The sequence below is a fragment of the Primulina tabacum genome, chromosome 17 (assembly GCF_025594145.1).
Source record: "Primulina tabacum isolate GXHZ01 chromosome 17, ASM2559414v2, whole genome shotgun sequence".
NCBI lineage: Eukaryota > Viridiplantae > Streptophyta > Magnoliopsida > Lamiales > Gesneriaceae > Primulina > Primulina tabacum.
The window spans coordinates 11931683-11953580 of NC_134566.1; the positions used below are offsets into that span (position 1 = coordinate 11931683).

The following is a 21898-nucleotide window of genomic DNA, read 5'->3' on the forward strand; positions in this document are numbered from 1 at the left end:
AAAATAAGAGAAAAATATACCTTGATCCGCCGTCATGTGAGATGTCGCTCCGGTGTCCATGTAGTAGTTTCCATCTGGCTGAGAGAGCGACATGGTGTGCATGGTGTCTCGACGTCCGTAGGAATGTATTCGGCATTAGACGGAGCATAAGAAGCTGTATAAGCTGCTGAGGCCTTGGGCCAAGAACACCAGATGCCCTATTAGGGTAATTTTTCCGAGGTTGTTGCTGCCATGGACTAGAAGAAAATGGGCACGGTGGAATGGCCCATGGAGCTCCCCATTGTTGATGTGCCCAGTTGCCCCAAGGAGTCTGCCAATGCCAGGGACGTGGCTGCTGTGGGTTTGTGCAAAGGCAAAATTTCCAACGCCATTGGCGGCGCCACCGCCGTTATTCCTTCCACGGTTGGATTGGTAGTTACCTCGGCCATAATTTTTCTTTTTGTTCTTGCTGTGATTATTATTGTTCCTGCCGGCAGTATTGGGTGAGTGACCATCATCAAGGGTTGATTGCCATTTGTGGTGGCGAGTAAGGCGGCGGCGCCACCACCCTCCTTGGCTGCAGCGCTTTTAATTGTTCTTTCCCGCAATTAAAGGCGAGACCTGCAATTGTTCACCATGACGTTTAGTACATCAAAATTTTAGCTGATGAACGGAAACATTCACAAAAACTACATTTTTCCAGCAACCAATATCCTTTGAAGACCAACCTGAAAATATTATGAGCAAAATGGGTTTGGAATTTTGATAAATTTTCCAAAAATAAAATTGTAGAAATCATTAAGATACACCTTCCGTAAAATTTTCATATTTTTTTGGAGATGACTTCGAATTATTATGATTTTTCTTGTAAAATATTATATAGTATCATGCTTAATTTTGACCAAAAGTTTGAACAGGGTAGTCAAATATCTAGTAGCCTAACTAATACACATAAGATCAAAAAAATTATTACTCTAGGGATTATTGAAGCAACCAGAGTAAGAAAGCAAGCTGTTGCAGGAGATTTTACTACTGGATTTCTTTCTATATAGCTTTTTGGCATTTGGCCTAACATTTATGATAAAATCACCATTCTGTTTATTAAATATTGCATCATATTGAAACTTCACATTTATCATATTATAATGCATGTTTGAAATGTGAAGATACTATTGAGTTCTAATCATTCATGAACTACTGTAAATGAATGGATGAATGACTGTTTATTGGAACACTGGACAACGATCATCGTACTGGAAATTGAGTCCACTGACAAATGCAGCTTTGGCTCATAAACTGATTATATATGTCAGATATCGGAGTACCAAAGCTTGAATAAAAGGGAATAGGAAAATGAAAAGTTTTATAGTTAGATCTTGTGTGATAATATATCCTATCTAATCCAAAATTTGACCTTTTATATCAAATTTATGGATGGTCTTATCAACATGTTTGATTGTACTTTAATTTAAATAAATCATATAACGTTTCTGCTATTAATGTTAATTATAATAATGTTGTTATTATGAGTCTGAGGCCCAAAAACAATGCAACATTCCGCCTGCTGTAATTTGCATTCAGTTAAGTATTATCATTTTAGAATTACATTTTCCAGTACTATGCCTGCCCGGATTACTGATGCCTGCCCGGATTACAGAGGCTACAAAATCAAAAAAAAAAAAAAAATTAAGAATAGAGAAAATATTAAAATTTAAAACAATCTAATCGACCCCTCAATATAATAGTATTATCTTAAAACCCCAACATATTTTCACTCCATGCAAATAGGTCCTTTCTAGTGCCCCACTATCAAAACGACACCGTTGCTTGGCTCCCCCAATCTTCATTCCCTCAACCTCTACAAACAAAAAATCCTAGGTCTCGAGCAGATCTGAAGAATTCGAAGGATGTCTTCGACGCTGCTGGAGGTGACTCGTGCATCGCACGAGGAAGTCGAGCGACTGGAGCGGATCATTGTGAAGGATCTCCAAACCGAGCCGCCGACGAACAAGGAACGTCTCTACCAGAGTCACCGCGTTCGCAACATGATTGATCAAATCACTTCAACCACACACAAGCTCGTAAAACTATTTTTTCGAAGCTTAATTTTTATTTTTGTACTTTTTTTTTAGCTTCAGGTATTTATTTTGATGATTGATTTACGGTGAATGTTAGTTTTTTGACATGTAGATTGAAATTTACGAGGACAATGACAATGCTAGGAAGGATGAGATTGCGGCGCTCGGTGGACAGAGTTCCACGGGAGCCAATGTCAATGTTTTCAGCGCATTTTATGATAGACTGAAAGAAGTGTGAAATTCTGTGCTTTCTTACTATTGTTTTTTTTTTAAAAAAAAACAACTGTTCTCTATTTCTTGATATTGATGATGTGTATTGGTGGAATGCAGATTCGTGAGTACCACAGAAGGCATCCTGCTGCTCGATATGTTGACACCACTGATGAGTTTGAACAGCTTCTTAAAGAGGAGCCGGTTATTGAGTTCACTGGAGAGGTTATTACTCTCTTTCTGTTTCATTCAGATGAAATGCACTAGCACATGATAATAGCGGGATTCTGCTGATACAGCTCAAATTTATCTTATTTTTGGATTAATTTATCTTGGAAGTTTGCAGATTTGCTTTTATGCCATTGTTGATAAAATTTGGATTTTTTCAGGAAGCCTCTGGTAGATACCTCGATTTGCATGAATTATACAATGACTATATCAACGCTAAATTTGGGAAGCAAATCGATTATTCTATTTATCTCGACTTATTTTCGCAACCAGAGAACATATCCTGCAAGTTGAAGCTCACCAGGTAGATCTACCACTTACTACTTTGCTCCATAAGATTTGCAGTTTATACTCTACTTTGTCATATCTTCCACTTTTATTTCTGAAAAATTGTTAGGGTCATTTTGTCCTCAAAGTTTGTTCCATGTATTTATTAATATGTTGGATTATCTTGTTTGCTTTACCTTCAGAAATGAAAATCTCATGGAAACTCATCTGAGAATTCTTATTATCTGTTCTGCTCCTCTTTCGTTCTCGAGCTAAGAATTGCATGCCATCCATTCTAAACCTGTCGTATTTCTCGTTGTTTTTAACAGGCAGTATAAAGAGTACATGGAAAAACTCCTGGAATATCTTATATACTTTTTCGAGCGTGCAGAACCTTTACAAGATCTTGAAAGGATTTTTTCCAAGGTTTGTTGCTACACCTACTATGATCCACCTTTTCGCTTTGGTCCTTTCTATTGTTATGTTCTTCTTTGGCTTTTTGTTCCCCTGCTTTCCAGTTCAAAATTGATCTAACGAGCACACCAAAAGTTGTTACACTATTCTATTTTGATGGACTGTTGAGTATTATTTTATTGACTTTTACTAAAGGGAAAAAAATCCTCCTACTGATTGGTATACATATTGACTGATTTCAGCTTGAGTTCTTATTAGTCTCTGTATCTGGCAGGTAGTTTCTGATTTTGAAGAGCAATGGAGTAATGGTCAGGTTGAAGGATGGGAGAATGAGGGCCAGAAAAATGCTGCCATTCCGGAACAGAATCAAATTATTGATCTTGATTATTACGGCACTGTCGAGGAGCTAATGATAGTAGGACCGGAGAAGTTGAAGGAGGTACTAATGGAAGTGTTGGAAGAACTTTTTCAATTTAAGTATTTGCTTTGGAAGCGAAACATTATTTTCACATGAAAAGCTAAATTTTTGGAAAAGATTTAGATTAACCAGTTGTATACTTGTTATGCTGATGATTTTTTTCAATGAGTAGCTCCTTGTAATGCTTTCAACAATGAGTAAAAAGCGAATAAGCTTGTCTTACTGATAGTGATGCAGCATATCTGATCCAATGTGATTTAAATCCATTTCTCATTTTACACTTTCTAGTTTCTAGAGTTTGTGAAAGTGCGTTTTACGAAATCCTGTTATGGTTTATTACTGACTAATACCCTATTTTGTAGGCATTGGCTGTCCTTGGATTGAAAACAGGAGGCACTGTTCGACAGCGTGCAGAAAGGATTTTTCTTACGAAGGTGAGAATACACTCTTTGATGCATAATGTAAATGGACTTGTGCATGTGTACCATTGTACATATGTATAGGTGTGGAAGCTATGGTTGGATGGCTATGAATCTTTTTCTTTCAGATCCAAGTTTTTGCGTGCATTATTTTTAGAGGATCTGTACTTTACTTGATCCAATAAAGTCTCATCTTAGGCGCGTCATGATTAAACAAACTGTGCTATACTTCAATTACCTCATGAAGTAGAAGTTACGGGTTACCTATAATTTGGCACCTGGTGCTGAAATTTATCTGTCTTTGATCTTGTTGATTTTTTTCTGCTCCAGCATACACCCCTTGAGAAGTTGGATAGAAAACATTTTGCTAAGGGCTCACTTGGACCAGATACAAATGGTGGAGCTGTTGCCCTGGGGCCAAATGAAGATGCTAAAGAGATTCCTTGATGGAAGCCAAATTGAAAAAGTTATGTGACCTGTTGCATGAGGTAAGCTTATAATGTCTCTCACTTCTTTAATTCTCTCACCCTTCTCCATTTGATTTCTGATTTCCCCTTTAGTGTTGGTTCTGCACCCCTCTTTCTCATGGTTGTGATCATTTTACCCAGTTCTTCCACCTTTTTGTGCGTTAAATTTTATATGACTCGGAGGCTGCATAAATGAAATGTTTCTGGAATGGTGACTTAATTTTTTTCTGGTATTTGATTTTTGCAGACCATTGAGCGAACAAAAGAAAACATCGAAGAAACATGCCTTGACATATGATGAAATTGTACAAGAACGTGAAGAGGTACTGCTATTCATGCTCTGCTAACCCGGATAATACTGATATGAGATTTTAAAAGGATGGGCTAAGTGTAAAACGTAAATAAAAACAAAACAACTCACCCCTAGAGTATTAGTGCGGTTATTTTGTGTTTATTTGTGAATGTAATTTTTTTTTGGATTATACCATCAGGATGAGGTGCAACCTGAATCTGAAAGTGATGATGAGGATCAGCAGATCTACAATCCCCTAAAATTGCCCATGGGTTGGGACGGAAAGCCTATTCCATATTGGTTATATAAGCTTCATGGGCTTGGTCAGGTAAATAACCTTCTACTCATGTTGGAATTTGACGAATCTGTGGTGTTTTCCTCTTGCTGTGGTTTTCCGGTGGTCTGTCGTGAAGCTTCTCTATTACTTTCTGTTAAAAGATGTCAGTATACTAAAAGAGTGCTCAGAAAAAATTTAGCTAGTTTAGAATATTTGAGCAATGGGTGGCATACCCTTCCCCCTCAGTGCAGTTAGGAGATGGAAAAGAGGGCAGGGAAAGACAGAAGGAAAATAGATGCAGAATGGTCACAAACAGAGGTACCAAGTAAAAAAAGAAAATGTGGGAAAGGCGGAATGCTATAAAATAATGTCCTTGTGGAACCAAGAAAGCAAAATGAAATAATGGACGATGAACAATTGTAGTTAATGTGATACTAACCTCTTTCTAAATATCCCTTGTTACTGAGTCTTGTTTCCTTTGGGAGTGAGGGATATTGGTGGTTTGATAATAAGTTGGTTTTACTAACTTAGGCTGAAGAGTGAGACTTGTCGGTCATGGTTATTTTTCTACTGTTGGATGGTCTTAATGGTGATTGCCCTTCATGTTTGTATTTTGAGCTGTCTGATACTGTGTTTGGCTTTCTGAACATACTAACTTTTGTTGATGAGTTATTGCACGTTAACAGGAGTTCAAATGTGAAATATGTGGGAACCAAAGTTATTGGGGCCGTAGGGCTTATGAGCGCCATTTCAAGGAATGGAGACACCAACATGGAATGCGATGTCTTGGTATTCCAAATACGAAGAATTTTAACGAAATAACATTCATTGAGGTACGCTTTCTATCATGCAATTTTGGATTTATATCAGCCTCATCTCTTTGTTGATTATTTTCCTGGTGGATGTTGCAACCATCGAATGCTATCCTCATTTGTAGGAACAATGATCCTTGTAATCTGATAACTAGGCATGTTGAAAAACACATTTTTTAATGATTGATCACTCTGTCAAAAATAATGTTGTATAATACTTTCTCTGGTACGTATGGGTAAACAATATTGATTCATTCACATAGGAAGCGAAACAACTTTGGGAAAAAATCCAAGAAAAGCAAGGTGTAAATAAGTGGCGCCCTGAGCTGGAAGAAGAATATGAAGGACAAGGAGGGTAACATTTATAACAAGAAGACATATACCGATCTACAACGTCAGGGTTTGATATAAGGGAGACATTCCGATCCAGCCAATGCCTTTTTGTCTGGATTGACGGAAATCATCCATGCTCGTTCTTTGGTAAGCTGAAATTGCATATCGAGTTGATCTTCGTGACACGGGATTAATGTTAAAATTATTCTGAAGCAATGGGAGCTTCTTCTCGAGTACTCAATATTCTGACATGGAATTCAATATAACCTAATTTGTAATGATATCATTTAATGATGTCATGTCAGTAGATCTACTGCTTCGCGCGTAGAAATTGTTTTTGGACTATTTAGCAGTGAGACAATTTTGTAGTTTTTTTCTTTATCTTTCTAAATACTTTTTTTTATAGTATTAGAATTAGACATAGAGATAATTTAAATAGAAAGCTTGTATAATTATGAATGAAAAAGTTAAAATAATAAGTGATTTGAGAAAATTTGACGTAAAAATCGTTGATTTGACGTTTGAGGCAATTAATTATAGTATTGAAAAATGTATAAATAAATTTTGATGGCATTACAAATAAAATATTTTCTATTTAATATCGATGGGTTTCCTCCACAGAATTGACAACGCAACATTTATCAAGTCACAGAAATTTTATTTATTTTACTACGAACCAACCAGATATATATACATATCTAATCTACATGAGATTATTCAAGTAACAAAGAAACAAACCCGTCTACCAACTAATAGGTTCATGCATCCATCTTATACTATGTAAGTAAATCCTACCTAAGCTTCATTATCATTGCATAGACCTAAATCTACTGCTCGGGACGCTTCTTTTTCCCCTCACAACATCTAAATATTTTCCACATTCATTTTGTTCTTGCTCATGGCCTGTTTCTCCGAGGCTCCTATTTATTCGGTCTTCGCGAATCTTCACACGATTCTTGGCTGGCTGTCAGCCAACGCCTTCCTGCAAGCATACTGAAACAAAAACATATAATAAGTTTCGCAGTGTGTAGTTTTCAATACCCCATTTTGAGGATAAACTGATTGGTTTTGGACTGACCTTGATTTTCCTGCCAAAAGTTGCGCTGGACTTCTGCTCCGGTTACCTGGAAAGTTTCTCCCTTGCGTTCTTCAGAAGTGTAACTACTCGTAATAGTGGGCATGCCCAATGGGGATTGAACGAGGTTTGCATCACAGTACCAGAGTCTGTCATAAAAACTCAGAATCAATGAACCGTGCCCCATCCTGTCGAAGAGGAACAAACATCTAAACCTTTCTTAGTTTGCAGACTGTCATAGAACCGGTACATGCATGTGGGACTTGAATCATGAGAACAATTAGAGGAGAAATCATATTATTTTTTGTTCACATGTTTGGGAAAATAGCTACAACCCACTGCCTCTTGAGTTCGATTAACTTTACAGAATGGGTGCCACTGGATACTATTTTGACATATCCATTGTTTTTTTTTAAAAAAACTACTTAAGTTAACAGAGTTGTGAGCATAATCGGATAAGGGCATTCAGACTTCTTCCATAATCTGATATGAGACAAGATAATACGAGTTTCCAGCTTATACTGGTCTAAACTGGAGCCACATTTTCTTGGGCACTTTATCCTTCTTAGGGTTAGCAAAAGATTCACTTTGGACACAAATCAATCTTATCGTTCAGCGAAAGAATGGAATCATTCTATGCATGAGTTGCTGGTAAGAAGATAACAAGAAAGTAAGTGATTTTGAACCTTTATGTCTCCATCACTATAAGCTCTTCGCATCGATAAACATCTCCAAAGTCCCTAACAGGAAGATCAAGGAAATTCGGCCTCAATGAAGCCTCGTGTACATACTCCATTGAACTCAGGCAGCTAGAACTAACACTTTTCTGGAACGAACTCTCGATGATGGAGATTCCATCTGTCTTCACAGCAGGAATTTCGATACTTAGGACATCAGATAGAGGCGTTTCATTCCCTTCTTTGGCTAAATATCTTCTTGCATTCGTAAAAAACATCACTGAGAAGCTGACCGCTCTTGATGGATGATTCGATATCCGACACAGTCAATGGTTGTGGGGGATATGATATTTTCACCACAAGAAATCATGAAATGGCAGCTGTCATCGGATCGATTCCCATAATTGGTTCTTCAATTACTGGTTCAGGGGCCTTGAAGAGATCCCTTCCCCTCCCATGGTTGTAATCGGATATAGTGGAGGTCTGAATGACACTACTTGTTATGCCCTACATTAAATTAAAAGACAAGAAATTGTTAGTGATGTAAAAAATCAGATGGTGATGAGCATTAAAAAAGTTAACGGCCTCTATATACCGTCACCTATTCATGATTTTAGACATAGTCAAGAAGCATAAACAAAATAAATTAGGTCACCAGACATTGTCACCTTTTTAGATTTCGGAATTAAAACCTTCTAAAACCAATACCAATGTCCAAAATATTCAAAAAAAGCGTGCATTGGTCATTCCCCTGGTTTTCAATTTGTCAACTCTCACACTGTTCTAAAGCAAGGATGCTAAAGCTATATGGTCGATAAATTCTCCATTGCACTCATCTTAAGACATCATCCAGCAGTGGTGTACCACCCGATCTGTGGCGTGGCCAGTCTTCAGCCCTCGCAATTACCATTTCCAGCTCTTTTAAGAGGTGGTAAAACAGGTTCCCAAACTCCATACTGGCAGAGCCAAAATAAGGAAACAAGGGGGCTAATATGAATCAAATTTTTTTTATATGATTTAGGGAACAAATTGTAAATATTGGTATGCATATGAAAATATAAGAGGGTAGGCAACATCCTCTCATCCACCCCCCACCCCTCCTCTCCTCACTGCCGGCAAGGCCGCAACCAATGAAGTGATATCTACAAGAATGCACAAAACACGAGTCTGTCTACCTTTCCTAGAAATCCCTACAATCTCAACTCTCAAGCAAATAAAGAGCGCAAGGAAGGTAAAAATAACCCGTTTCAAGGTAAACAACAAAGCTACTCCAACGAATGGAAATCCATCAAGAAATGGAAAACAATTAATAGAATAGCAAACAATAAAGGGAGCTGAGCTTAGCTTAGCTTAGCTTATCTCTACCTTTTTCCAACTTTTTCCATCTTTAATCAGCCTCAAGTGGGATAAAAGGTGAATTCCCAACGCATTACAAGATCAAAATAAACAAAAAGGAACTGTGCAAAATAAAAAGATTAGTCATCCCTATTTGTCTTTTTGAATGAAGAAGAATGGGCAGTGAGTGAATGACACGGAACTAATGATGATGAATTATGTCCACATCTTCTTTCATCTCCTTTTATTTCCCTCTTCCTAAATAGATCCCAGCACTTAAAGAAGAACTGAAATCACTTTTCGTTTATGCTGCTTACTCCCATTAAATAAATATGTTTTAATAAAAATTCAAGCAGTGAAAGCGGCACTAATAACCCACCAAAATATTGGATCTTGAACTGGAAAATCTTGTAAATTCCATTAACATTCACCAAAATACAGATGATTACTGAGAACCCACCTCAAGAAAATCCAATGAAGATGAAAAAAAACGCCAAATAAAAAATGTGTAGACAGTCAAGCAAATGAAAAGAGCCCCTCAAAACTTAATCATTCTAATTTTGAAAAGAAGATTAATGCAGGCCAAGAAAAGAAGAAACAAGGAGATTACTTACCAATGAAGCATTGGTTTTGTGTGAGCAGCAAAACTCATCAAACTGCTGAACTTCTTGAGCGAAGTTCTGAAAGTAAGGGAACAAAAGCTCAGTATCCGCATACATTTACCTCACTTTTTCTTTGAAATTTGTCTTCTTTGACGATTTACAGAAATATTAGAGAAGCTGAGTGTAAATATTTTAGATAGAAAGAGAAAAACTTTAATGGTGGGAAGGCCTATTTATAGGGTATCAAACAGAGCTAGAGGGAAAAGGAAACAAAGTAGCAGCACAAGCAGTGATGGAACTGTTTGCCTGAGAGAGGAGTGAAAGGAATCTGATTTTGTTGATTCTTTGGTGTCTTCATTTCTAACAGTAAATTAAATAAATAACAAAAATAAAAGAATTAAAAATTTCTTAATTAATTTTGTTTAATTTAATCATATTAATTATGTTGGATTTTATAAGAATAAAGTATTTTTTTAAGCGGGAGTAATTATATTATAATTATATTTGGATTCTAAAAACTCATCCCAAATTTAAGATTTTGATATCAGATTAGCTGTGAGTTATCAACTATTATAAGTAATTTCAATCATCTATTTTTGCATAAAATAAAAAAATCCAATTCAATAGAATAGATTTAATTTTTTTTTTCAAGTAATTCTTGAATTATTCAATTTTGAGTGATGCAAGTTTTGGTAGTGTGGTGACGAAGATTTAAGAGAGAAAACAAATACTTGATAGATGAAAATTCTACCTAAAAAAATCAAAATTCAAGAAATAAGTGTTTGATCGGGATATTATTCGAATTTGGTTTCGGTCCTATTCACTAATGAAGCCTAATTTTTTTACAAAATTTATATTATTTTGGTACCAAAAATAACAACAACAAAATAACAATAATAAAAATAGTTTATAGGTATGGTCTTAATGGTGACGACATGAGCAAAAATGAATTATAATTTAATAAACAATTCCTCAATTTAAGGTGGCTTTTTATTCTCTTGACTTTTTCTCGTAGTGTGTGTGAGTTTAGACATATAATTATAAATTGGATGATAGGTCCAAATAACCTCTCCATCTATTGTATTTATGTTGGTTGGTTGTGCATATGTAAGATAATTATTAGAATTATTACAAGTCAAATGATAAAATATATTGTAGTATTTTTTTCAACTATTATTTTACCTTTATTAAATATAAATATTATGTTATCATGCTAAAAAAACTATTAAAAATATTATCGTACATAATTTAAACTCTTTGTGTTTCACAAGAATATCAAAGAGTTGTTACTAGAAAAATATATAAAATTATATTATTGTATAAATGGACTTATAACATTGAATGAAAACATAAATAGCAATTGCGCAACACAATCAAATTCTTAATCGTTTGTATTATTGTTTGATGATGTTTCTCACGTACATCAAAAGACAACTGAAAAACTAAATGATTTACCAAATAAATTTTCATTGATACATATTTGGGAAAAAAACACAACAAATAAAAGTTTCGAAAATAATGCAGGTGAGAGTGTGTATAAGTTATGGATGGATATGTTGGAAATTTGGATTAGATTTAAAGTTTGAATCAAAATTATGGCTTGTTGTGAATGTGTCTTTTGGCTCTCCACATTCTTGAGTTAGTTGTGCCTCGTGATTGTGGAAATGTCTTTTAATTTTCCAAATTCTTGAGTTAATTGGAGAATTTTGGATCTTCGTGTTTTTCAGTTAATTGCAGTTAATTAATCTTGCATGACTTTTAGTTTGCATTTTGAGCTTATAAATATTGTGTTCATTTCTTCAATCCATATAAAAATATTTTTTTTACAAACACGATCAACATCTCACTCAAGCATTATCTTGCATTTCATATTATTAGATACCCATTTGGCCTCCGTTAAGTTTTGATGATAAAGTGAAGGTACGTTTTTAGTCATCGATGTAGTTATTTCGTGCTAAATTGCTGCATGATTTTGTCATCGTATCATCGGAAACAGTTATACGTCCTAAACCTCGAAACACCTTCAGAGGCAATAAATTTGTCTTAAGAAAATTATACTTCGTACAGTGTATTTCGTATATGCCTCAATTTGATTTACTGGTTTCCTATTGTTTTAATAATCAATATTTATACTTCCAGTTACACGCTGCTTTTGTTTAGTACTTTGTTTGTATATATACGATCCTGCTTTCGTTTACTGCTCTATAATTGTTGTTTTGATATTTGGATTTTAGCATCTTGACTAACAATCTTAAAACATTTTTTTTATAATCATTATGTGATTTGTTGAAGACATGCCTACTGATTCGAATGTCTTGAATGTTCCAAAGGTTACTCCCTAGTCATGAAAGTCACTGTTGGTGTTATGCCTGTGAACCATGCCAATAAATCAGAGAAATTCAACCGCTCAAATTTCAAAAGGTGACATTAAAACGTTTTTATCTCACCACCTTGAATCTAGAAATGTTTCTTACCGAGGATGCTCTCAAACTAGATGAGGTTGATGGAGATGCTCATAATACTAGTGCTATTGATGCATAGCACCATCATAGTTCTTTTGTAGAAATTACATAATGAATTGTTTGGCTGATTCGATTTACAATCTTATAGTGAAAAAAGACAACTCAATAATTGTGGGAGTTTCTGGATCGGAAATACAAAACCGACGACATCGGGGCCAAGAAATTTGTTTTTGGTGGATTCTTGGACTACAAGATGACCGACTCTAAAAAGGTGATCAATAAAGTTCAGGAACTCCAAGTGATCCTGCATGATATTCACGCAAAGGGCATGGTGCTGAATGAAACCTTCCAAGTGACAACTATCATTGAAAAGTTGCCTCCGGTTTGGGATGATTTCAAGAATTATCCGAAGCACAAACGAAAATAAAAATTATTTCCTACCAATACTTGTACATGAATCTCAAAATAATTATCTTCCTACCAATTACCTTACAAGAATTATCTGAAGCACATGAATCTACCAGTACACACTCCCAAAACAGTAGGGCTTATTGTTTTCTTGTACATGAATCTCAAATATAAGATATTCACAAGAATACGATAATAGAATCAAGAAATGTTTCGTTATTTACCATGCAAATCTAAGGAAGAACCAAATTTATCTAAAAGATTACATGAGACAATTGAAAAAGAAAATGAGATTAACTATAAGGTTGAACCTAGACGTAGTAAGAGAGTTAGGACATAAAAATATTTTCCGGATTTTATCACTTTCATGATGATAAACTTGACTATCAAGATTTGTATCAATTTTCATTCATGTAGAGGATTGTGGAAAATTTGGATTAAATTTAAAGTTTGAATAAAAAAATGGCTTATGGATGTGAGATGTGTCTTTTGGCTTTCCACATTTTTGGGTTATTGTGACTCTCACTTACGCACTTGACACAACATTTTCTTACCAAGAAGTATATAAATATGCTTTTTGGGACACTTGTACTCATAACCTCGCTCCGATACCAATTGTAGGACCAAACATTTGTTGCTTTACCAAATACTATAACTAGTGTTAATGATGCAATTCAAATTTTAAACCAACAACAGCTTAAGCATCACGATTCGACCATTCTTTTAGTAGAGATAAATATTGCAGTTATCACACTCAGAAAACTTTTATTTTCATCCACACTAGACTCCATTTGGTTTGAGAATTCAACCTACTAAGACTACGTTTTTTAAATGATATTTTTTTTTCTTAAAAGTAACCTAAGCAAATTAGTTGATTATCTCTTGCTAATAAATAAGCTCTAAAAGAATTCAATTGAACAATGTATTTTGATATACATTTTCAACTTTAAGATTTATTTTTAATATCTTCTGGAGCATGGGTAAAACAATGTATGTTCTCGAATTCAACTTGAATAAGAGTTCATTTTAACTACTTGTTTCATTCAAATTTATTTAATATTCTATTAATTAAGTGATAGATCAAGCGCTTGCTGTTTTACCAAAAGTTATAGCTGATGGTAATGACGCAATTCAATTTTTTTAAACCGCATACAACATAGCAGCTCAACGTCATGGTTCGATCGCTCTACCTAGCAGAGACAATTATTGCACCTCAACATTCTCCCTCCTAATAATTGCATTCATTGCAATCAATGATAATCAAATCATGACATTGGTTCTGATATCAATTATAAGACCGAGCGTTTGTCATTTTACCAAAATTTATAGCTGATGGTAATTATGCAACTCAAATTTGTAAACGCATACAGCTCAAATATCATGATTCGATCATTATACTCACTAAAGATAATATTAGACCTCAACACAAACTATGAATAAAAATATAAATTAAATTCATGATGATATGACATGATAATTTATTCGTTTCACTCGTCAAACGAGCATCTCTCAAGTAAAAACCAACCAATTTGAACTTTTATATATATATATATTATAAATTTTTTTAATATATATATATATATATAAAAAGTTCAAATTGGTTGGTTTTTACTATTGAGAGATGCTCGTTTGACGAGTGAAACGAATAAATTATCATGTCATATCATCATGAATTTAATTTATATTTTTATTCATAGTTTGTGTTGAGGTCTAATAATTATCTTTAGTGAGTATAATGATCGAATCATGATATTTGAGCTGTTATGCGTTTACAAAATTTGAGTTGCATAATTACCATCAGCTATAAATTTTGGTAAATGACAAACGCTCGGTCTTATAATTGATATCAGAACCAATGTCATGATTTGATTATCATTGATTGCAATGAATGCAATTATTAGGAGGGAGAATGTTGAGGTGCAATAATTGTCTCTGCTAGGTAGAGCGATCGAACCATGACGTTTGAGCTGCTATGTTGTATGCGGTTTAAAAAATTGAATTGCGTCATTACCATCAGCTATAACTTTGGTAAAACAGCAAGCGCTTGATCTATCACTTGATTAATAGAATATATTAAATAATTTGAATCAAACAAGTAGTTAAAATGAACTCTTATTCAAGTTGAATTCGAGAACATACATTGTTTTTACCCATGCTCCAGAAGATATTAATAAAATAAATCTTAAAGTTGAAAATGTATATCAAAATACATTGTTCAATTGAATTCTTTTAGAGCTTATTTATTAGCAAGAGATAATCAACTAATTTGCTTAGGTTACTTTTTAAGAAAAAAATATCATTTAAAAAACGTAGTCTTAGTAGGTTGAATTCTCAAACCAAATGGAGTCTAGTGTGGATGAAAATAAAAGTTTTCTGAGTGTGATAACTGCAATATTTATCTCTACTAAAAGAATGGTCGAATCGTGATGCTTAAGCTGTTGTTGGTTTAAAATATTTGAATTGCATCATTAACACTAGTTATAGTATTTGGTAAAGCAACAAATGTTTGGTCCTACAATTGGTATCGGAGCGAGGTTATGAGTACAAGTGTCCCAAAAAGCATATTTATATATTCTTGGTAAGAAAATGTTGTGTCAAGTGTGCGTAAGTGAGAGTCACAGATAACCCAAAAATGTGGAAAGCCAAAAGACAACACATCTCACATCCATAAGCCATTTTTTTTCAAACTTTAAATTTAATCCAAATTTTCCACAATCCTCTACATGAATGAAAATTGATACAAATCTTGATAGTCAAGTTTATCATCATGAAAGTGATAAAATCCGGACCAATATTTTTATGTCCTAACTCTCTTACTACGTCTAGGTTCAACCTAGTTAATCTCATTTTCTTTTTCAATTGTCTCATGTAATCTTTTAGATAAATTTGGTTCTTCCTTAGATTTGCATGGTAAATAACGAAACATTTCTTGATTCTATTATCGTATTCTTGTGAATATCTTATATTTGAGATTCATGTACAAGAAAACAATAAGTCCTACTGTTTTGGGAGTGTGTACTGGTAGATTCATGTGCTTCAGATAATTCTTGTAAGGTAATTGGTAGGAAGATAATTATTTTGAGATTCATGTACAAGTATTGGTAGGAAATATTTTTATTTTCGTTTGTGCTTCGGATAATTCTTGAAATCATCCCAAACCGGAGGCAACTTTTCAATGATAGTTGTCACTTGGAAGGTTTCATTCAGCACCATGCCCTTTGCGTGAATATCATGCAGGATCACTTGGAGTTCCTGAACTTTATTGATCACCTTTTTAGAGTCGGTCATCTTGTAGTCCAAGAATCCACCAAAAACAAATTTCTTGGCCCCGATGTCGTCGGTTTTGTATTTCCGATCCAGAAACTCCCACAATTATTGAGTTGTCTTCTTTTCACTATAAAGATTGTAAATCGAATCAGCCAAACAATTCATTATGTAATTTCTACAAAAGAACTATGGATGGTGCTATGCATCAATAGCACTAGTATTATGAGCATCTCCATCAACCTCATCTAGTTTGAGAGCATCCTCGGTAAGAAAATTTCTAGATTCAAGGTGGTGAGATAAAAGAACATGTTTTAATGTCACCTTTTGAAATTTGAGCGGTTGAATTTCTCTGATTTATTGGCATGGTTCACAGGCATAACACCAACAGTGACTTTCATGACTAGGGGAGTAACCTTTGGAACATTCAAGACATTCGAATCAGTAGGCATGTCTTCAACAAATCACATAATGATTATAAAAAAAGTTTTAAGATTGTTAGTCAAGATGCTAAAATCCCAATATCAAAACAACAATTATAGAGCAGTAAACGAAAGCAGGATCGTATATATACAAACAAAGTACTAAACAAAAGCAGCGTGTAACTGGAAGTATAAATATTGATTATTTAAAACAATAGGAAACCAGTAAATCAAATTGAGGCATATACGAAATACACTGTACGAATATAATTTTCTTAAGACAAATTTATTGCCTCTGAAGGTGTTTCGAGGTTTAGGACGTTAACTGTTTCCGATGATACGATGACAAAATCATGCAGCAATTTAGCACGAAATAACTACATCGTGAACTAAAAACGTACCTTCACTTTATCATCAAAACTTAACGGAGGCCAAATGGGTATCTAATAATATGAAATGCAAGATAATGCTTGAGATGTTGATCGTGTTTGTAAAAAAATATTTTATATATGGATTGAAGAAATGAACACAATATTTATAAGCTCCAAAATGCAAACTAAAAGTCATGCAAGATTAATTAACTGCAATTAACTGAAAAACACGAAGATCCAAAATTCTCCAATTAACTCAAGAATTTGGAAAATTAAAAGACATTTCCACAATCACGAGGCACAACTAACTCAAGAATGTGGAGAGCCAAAAGACACATTCACAACAAGCCATAATTTTGATTCAAACTTTAAATCTAATCCAAATTTCCAACATATCCATCCATAACTTATACACACTCTCACCTGCATTATTTTCGAAACTTTTATTTGTTGTGTTTTTTTCCCAAATATGTATCAATGAAAATTTATTTGGTAAATCATTTAGTTTTTCAGTGTCTTTTGATGTACGTGAGAAAACATCATCAACAATAATACAACGATTAAGAATTTGATTGTGTTGCGCAATTGCTATTTATGTTTTCATTCAATGTTATAAGTCCATTTATACAATAATATAATTTTATTATATTTTCTAGTAACAACTCTTTGATATTCTTGTGAACACAAAGAGTTTAAATTATGTACGATAATATTTTTAATAGTTTTTTTGAGCATGATAACATAATATTTATATTTAATAAAGGTAAAATAATAGTTGAAAAAAATACTACAATATATTTTATCATTTGACTTGTAATAATTCTAATAATTATCTTACATATGCACAACCAACCAACATAAATACAATAGATGGAGAGGTTATTTGGACCTATCATCACCAATTTATAATTATATGTCTAAACTCACACACACTACGAGAAAAAGTCAAGAGAATAAAAAGCCACCTTAAATTGAGGAATGGTTTATTAAATTATAATTCATTTTTGCTCATGTCGTCACCATTAAGACCATACCTTAAACTATTTATTATTATTGTTATTTTGTTGTTGTTATTGTTGGTACCAAAATAATATAAATTTTGTAAAAAAATTAGGCTTCATTAGTGAATAGGACCGAAACCAAATTCGAATAATATCCCGATCAAACACTTATTTCTTGAATTTTGATTTTTTTAGGTAGAATTTTCATCTATCAAGTATTTGTTTTCTCTCTTATTTAAATCTTCGTCACCCACACTACCAAAACTTGCATCACTCAAAATTGAATAATTCAAGAATTACTTGAAAAAAAAAATTAAATCTATTCTATTGAATTGGATTTTTTTATTTTATGCAAAAATAGATGATTGAAATTACTTATAATAGTTGATAACTCACAGCTAATCTGATATCAAAATCTTAAATTTGGGATGAGTTTTTAGAATCCAAATATAATTATAATATAATTACTCCCGCTTAAAAAAATACGTTATATCTTATAAAATCCAACATAATAATATGATTAAATTAAACAAAATTAATTAAGAAATTTTTTAATTCTTTTATTTTTGTTATTTATTTAATTTACTGTTAGAAATGAAGACACCAAAGAATCAACAAAATCAGATTCCTTTCACTCCTCTCTCAGGCAAACAGTTCCATCACTGCTTGTGCTGCTACTTTGTCTTTCCTTTTTCCCTCTAGCTCTGTTTGATACCCTATAAATAGGCCTTCCCACCATTAAAGTTTTTCTCTTTCTATCTAAAATATTTACACTCAGCTTCTCTAATATTTCTGTAAATCGTTCAAAAGAAGACAAATTTCAAAGAAAAAGTGAGGTAAATGTATGCGGATACTGAGCTTTTGTTCCCTTACTTTCAGAACTTCGCTCAAGAAGTTCAGCAGTTTGATGAGTTTTCTGCTCACACAAAACCAATGCTTCATTGGTAAGTAATCTCCTTGTTTCTTCTTTCTTGGCCTGCATTAATCTTCTTTTTCAAAATTAGAATGATTAAGTTTTGAGGGGCTCTTTTCATTTGCTTGACTGTCTACACATTTTTATTTGGCGTTTTTTTTTCATCTTCATTGGATTTTCTTGAGGTGGGTTCTAAGTAATCATCTGTATTTTGGTGAATGTTAATGGAATTTACAAGATTTTCCAGTTCAAGATCCAATATTTTGGTGGGTTATTAGTGACGTTTCACTGCTTGAATTTTTATTTAAAACATATTTATTTAATGGGGATTAAAGCAGCATAAACGAAAAGTGATTTCAGTTCTTCTTTAAGTGCTGGGATCTATTTATGGAAGAGGGAAATAAAAGGAGATGAAAGAAGATGTGGAAATAATATCATAATCATTAGTTCCGTGTCATTCACTCACTGCCCCATTCTTCTTTCATTCAAAAAGACAAAATAGGGGATGACTAATCTTTTATTTTGCACAGTTCCTTTTTGTTTATTTTGATCTTGTAATGCGTTGGGAATTCACCTTTTATCCCACTTGAGCTGATTAAAGATGGAAAAAGTTGGGAAAAAGGTAGAGATAAGCTAAGCTAAGCTAAGCTCAGCTACCCTTTAGTTGTTGCTATTCTATTAATTGTTTTCCATTTTCTTGATGGATTTCCATTCGTTGGAGTAGCTTTGTTGTTTACCTTGAAACGGTTATTTTACCCTTCCTTGCGCTCTTTATTTGCTTGAGAGTTGAGATTGTAGGGATTTCTAGGAAAAGGTAGAAGACTCGTGTTTGTTGCATTCTTGTAGATATCACTTCATTGGTTGCGGCCTTGCCGGCAGTGAGGAGAGGAGGGGTGGGGTGGGATGAGATGGATGTTGTCCTATCCCTCTTATATTTTCCTATGCATACCAATATTTACAATTTTGTTCCCCTAAATCATATAAAAAAAATTTGATTCATATTAGCCCCCCTTGTTCCTTATTTTTGGCTCTGCCAGTATGGAGTTTGGGAACCTGTTTTACACCTCTTAAAAGAGCTGGAAATGGTAATTGCGAGGGCTGAAGACTGGCCACGCCACAGATCGGGTGGTACACCACTGCTGGATGATGTCTTAAGATGGAGTGCAATGGAGAATTTATCGACCATATAGCTTTAGCATCCTTGCTTTTAGAACATTGTGAGAGTTGACAAATTGAAAACCAGGGGAATGACCAATGCACGCTTTTTTGAATATTTGGACATTGGTATTGGTTTTAGAAGGTTTTAATTCCGAAATCAAAAAGGTGACAATGTCTGGTGACCTATATTTATTTTGTTTATGCTTCTTGACTATGTCTAAAATCATGAATAGGTGACGGTATATAGAGGCCGTTAACTTTTTTAATGCTCATCACCATCTGATTTTTACATCACTAACAATTTCTTGTCTTTTAATTTAATGTAGGGCATAACAAGTAGTGTCATTCAGACCTCCACTATATCCGATTACAACCTGGGAGGGGAAGGGGATCTCTCAAGGCCCCTGAACCAGTAATTGAAGAACCAATTATGGGAATCGATCCGATGACAGCTGCCATTTCAATGATTTCTTGTGGTGAAAATATCATATCCCCACAACCATTGACTGTGTCGGATATCGAATCATCCATCAAGAGCGGTCAGCTTCTCAGTGATGTTTTTTACGAATGCAAGAAGGATATTTTAGCCAAAGAAGGGAATGAAACGCCTCTATCTGATGTCCTAAGTATCGAAATTCCTGCTGTGAAGACAGATGGAATCTCCATCATCGAGAGTTCGTTCCAGAAAAGTGTTAGGTTCTAGCTGCCTGAGTTCAATGGAGTATGTACACGAGGCTTCATTGAGGCCGAATTTCCTTGATCTTCCTGTTATGGACTTTGGAGATGTTTATCGGATGCGAAGAGCTTATAGTGATGGAGACATAAAGGTTCAAAATCACTTACTTTCTTGTTTATCTTCTTTACAAGCAACTCATGCATAGAATGATTCCATTCTTTCGCTGAACGATAGATGATTTGTGTCCAAATTGAATCTTTTGCTAACCTAAGAAAGGATAAAGTGCCCAAGAAATGTGGCTCCATGTTTAGACCAGTATAAGCTGGAAACTCAGTATTATCTTGTCTCATATCAGATTATGGAAGAAGTCTGAATGCCCTTATACGATTATGCATCAACTCTGTTAAACTTAAGTAGTTTTTTTAAAAAAAAACAATTGGATATGTCAAAATAGTATCCAGTGGCACCCATTCTGTAAAGTTAATCGAATCTCAAGAGGCAGTGGGTGTAGCTATTTTCCCAAACATGTGAACAAAAAAATAATATGATTTCTCCTCTAATTGTTCTCATGATTCAAGTCCACATGCATGTAACGGTTCTATGACAGTCTGCAAACTAAGAAAGGTTTAGATGTTTGTGTCCTCTTCGACAGGATGGGGCACGGTTCATTGATTCTGAGTTTTTATGACAGACTCTTGGTAACGGTGATGCAAACCTCGTTCAATCCCCATTGGGCATGCCCACTATTACGAGTAGTTACACTTCTGAAGAACGCAAGGAGAAACTTTCCAGGTACCGGAGCAAGAAGTCCAAGCGAAACTTTGGCAGGAAAATCAAGGTCAGTCCAAAACAATCAGTTTATCCTCAAAATGGGGTATTGAAAACTACACACTTGCGAAACTTATTATATGTTTTGTTTCAGTATGCTTGCAGGAAGGCGTTGGCTGACAGCCAGCCAAGAATTCGTGGAAGATTCGCGAAGACCGAATAAATAGGAGCCTCGGAGAAACAGTGACATGGAGCAAGAACAAGAATGAATGTGGAAAATATTTAGATGTTGTGAGGGGAAAAAGAAGCGTCCCGAGCAGTAGATTTAGGTCTATGCAATGATAATATGAAGCTTAGGTAGGATTTACTTAATAGTATAAGATGGATGCATGAACCTATTAGTTGGTAGACGGGTTTGTTTCTTTGTTACTTGAATAATCTCATGTAGATTAGATATGTATATATATCTGGTTTGTTCGATAGTAAAATAAATAAAATTTCTGTGACTTGATAAATGTTGCGTTGTCCAATTTCTGTGGAGGAACCCATCGATATTTAAATAGAAAATATTT

At 34.3% G+C, this 21898-nt stretch overlaps 3 pseudogenes; 2 read left to right on the forward strand and 1 right to left on the reverse strand.

The window, feature by feature from the left end:
• The first annotated feature begins 1762 nt into the window (after positions 1-1762).
• LOC142531845 (splicing factor SF3a60 homolog) lies at positions 1763-6308 on the forward strand (annotated as a pseudogene).
• Positions 6309-7118: 810 nt separating this feature from the next.
• On the reverse strand, positions 7119-10034 carry LOC142530485 (uncharacterized; annotated as a pseudogene).
• An 8587-nt stretch (positions 10035-18621) lies between these two features.
• LOC142531107 (uncharacterized) lies at positions 18622-21829 on the forward strand (annotated as a pseudogene).
• Positions 21830-21898: the final 69 nt, after the last annotated feature.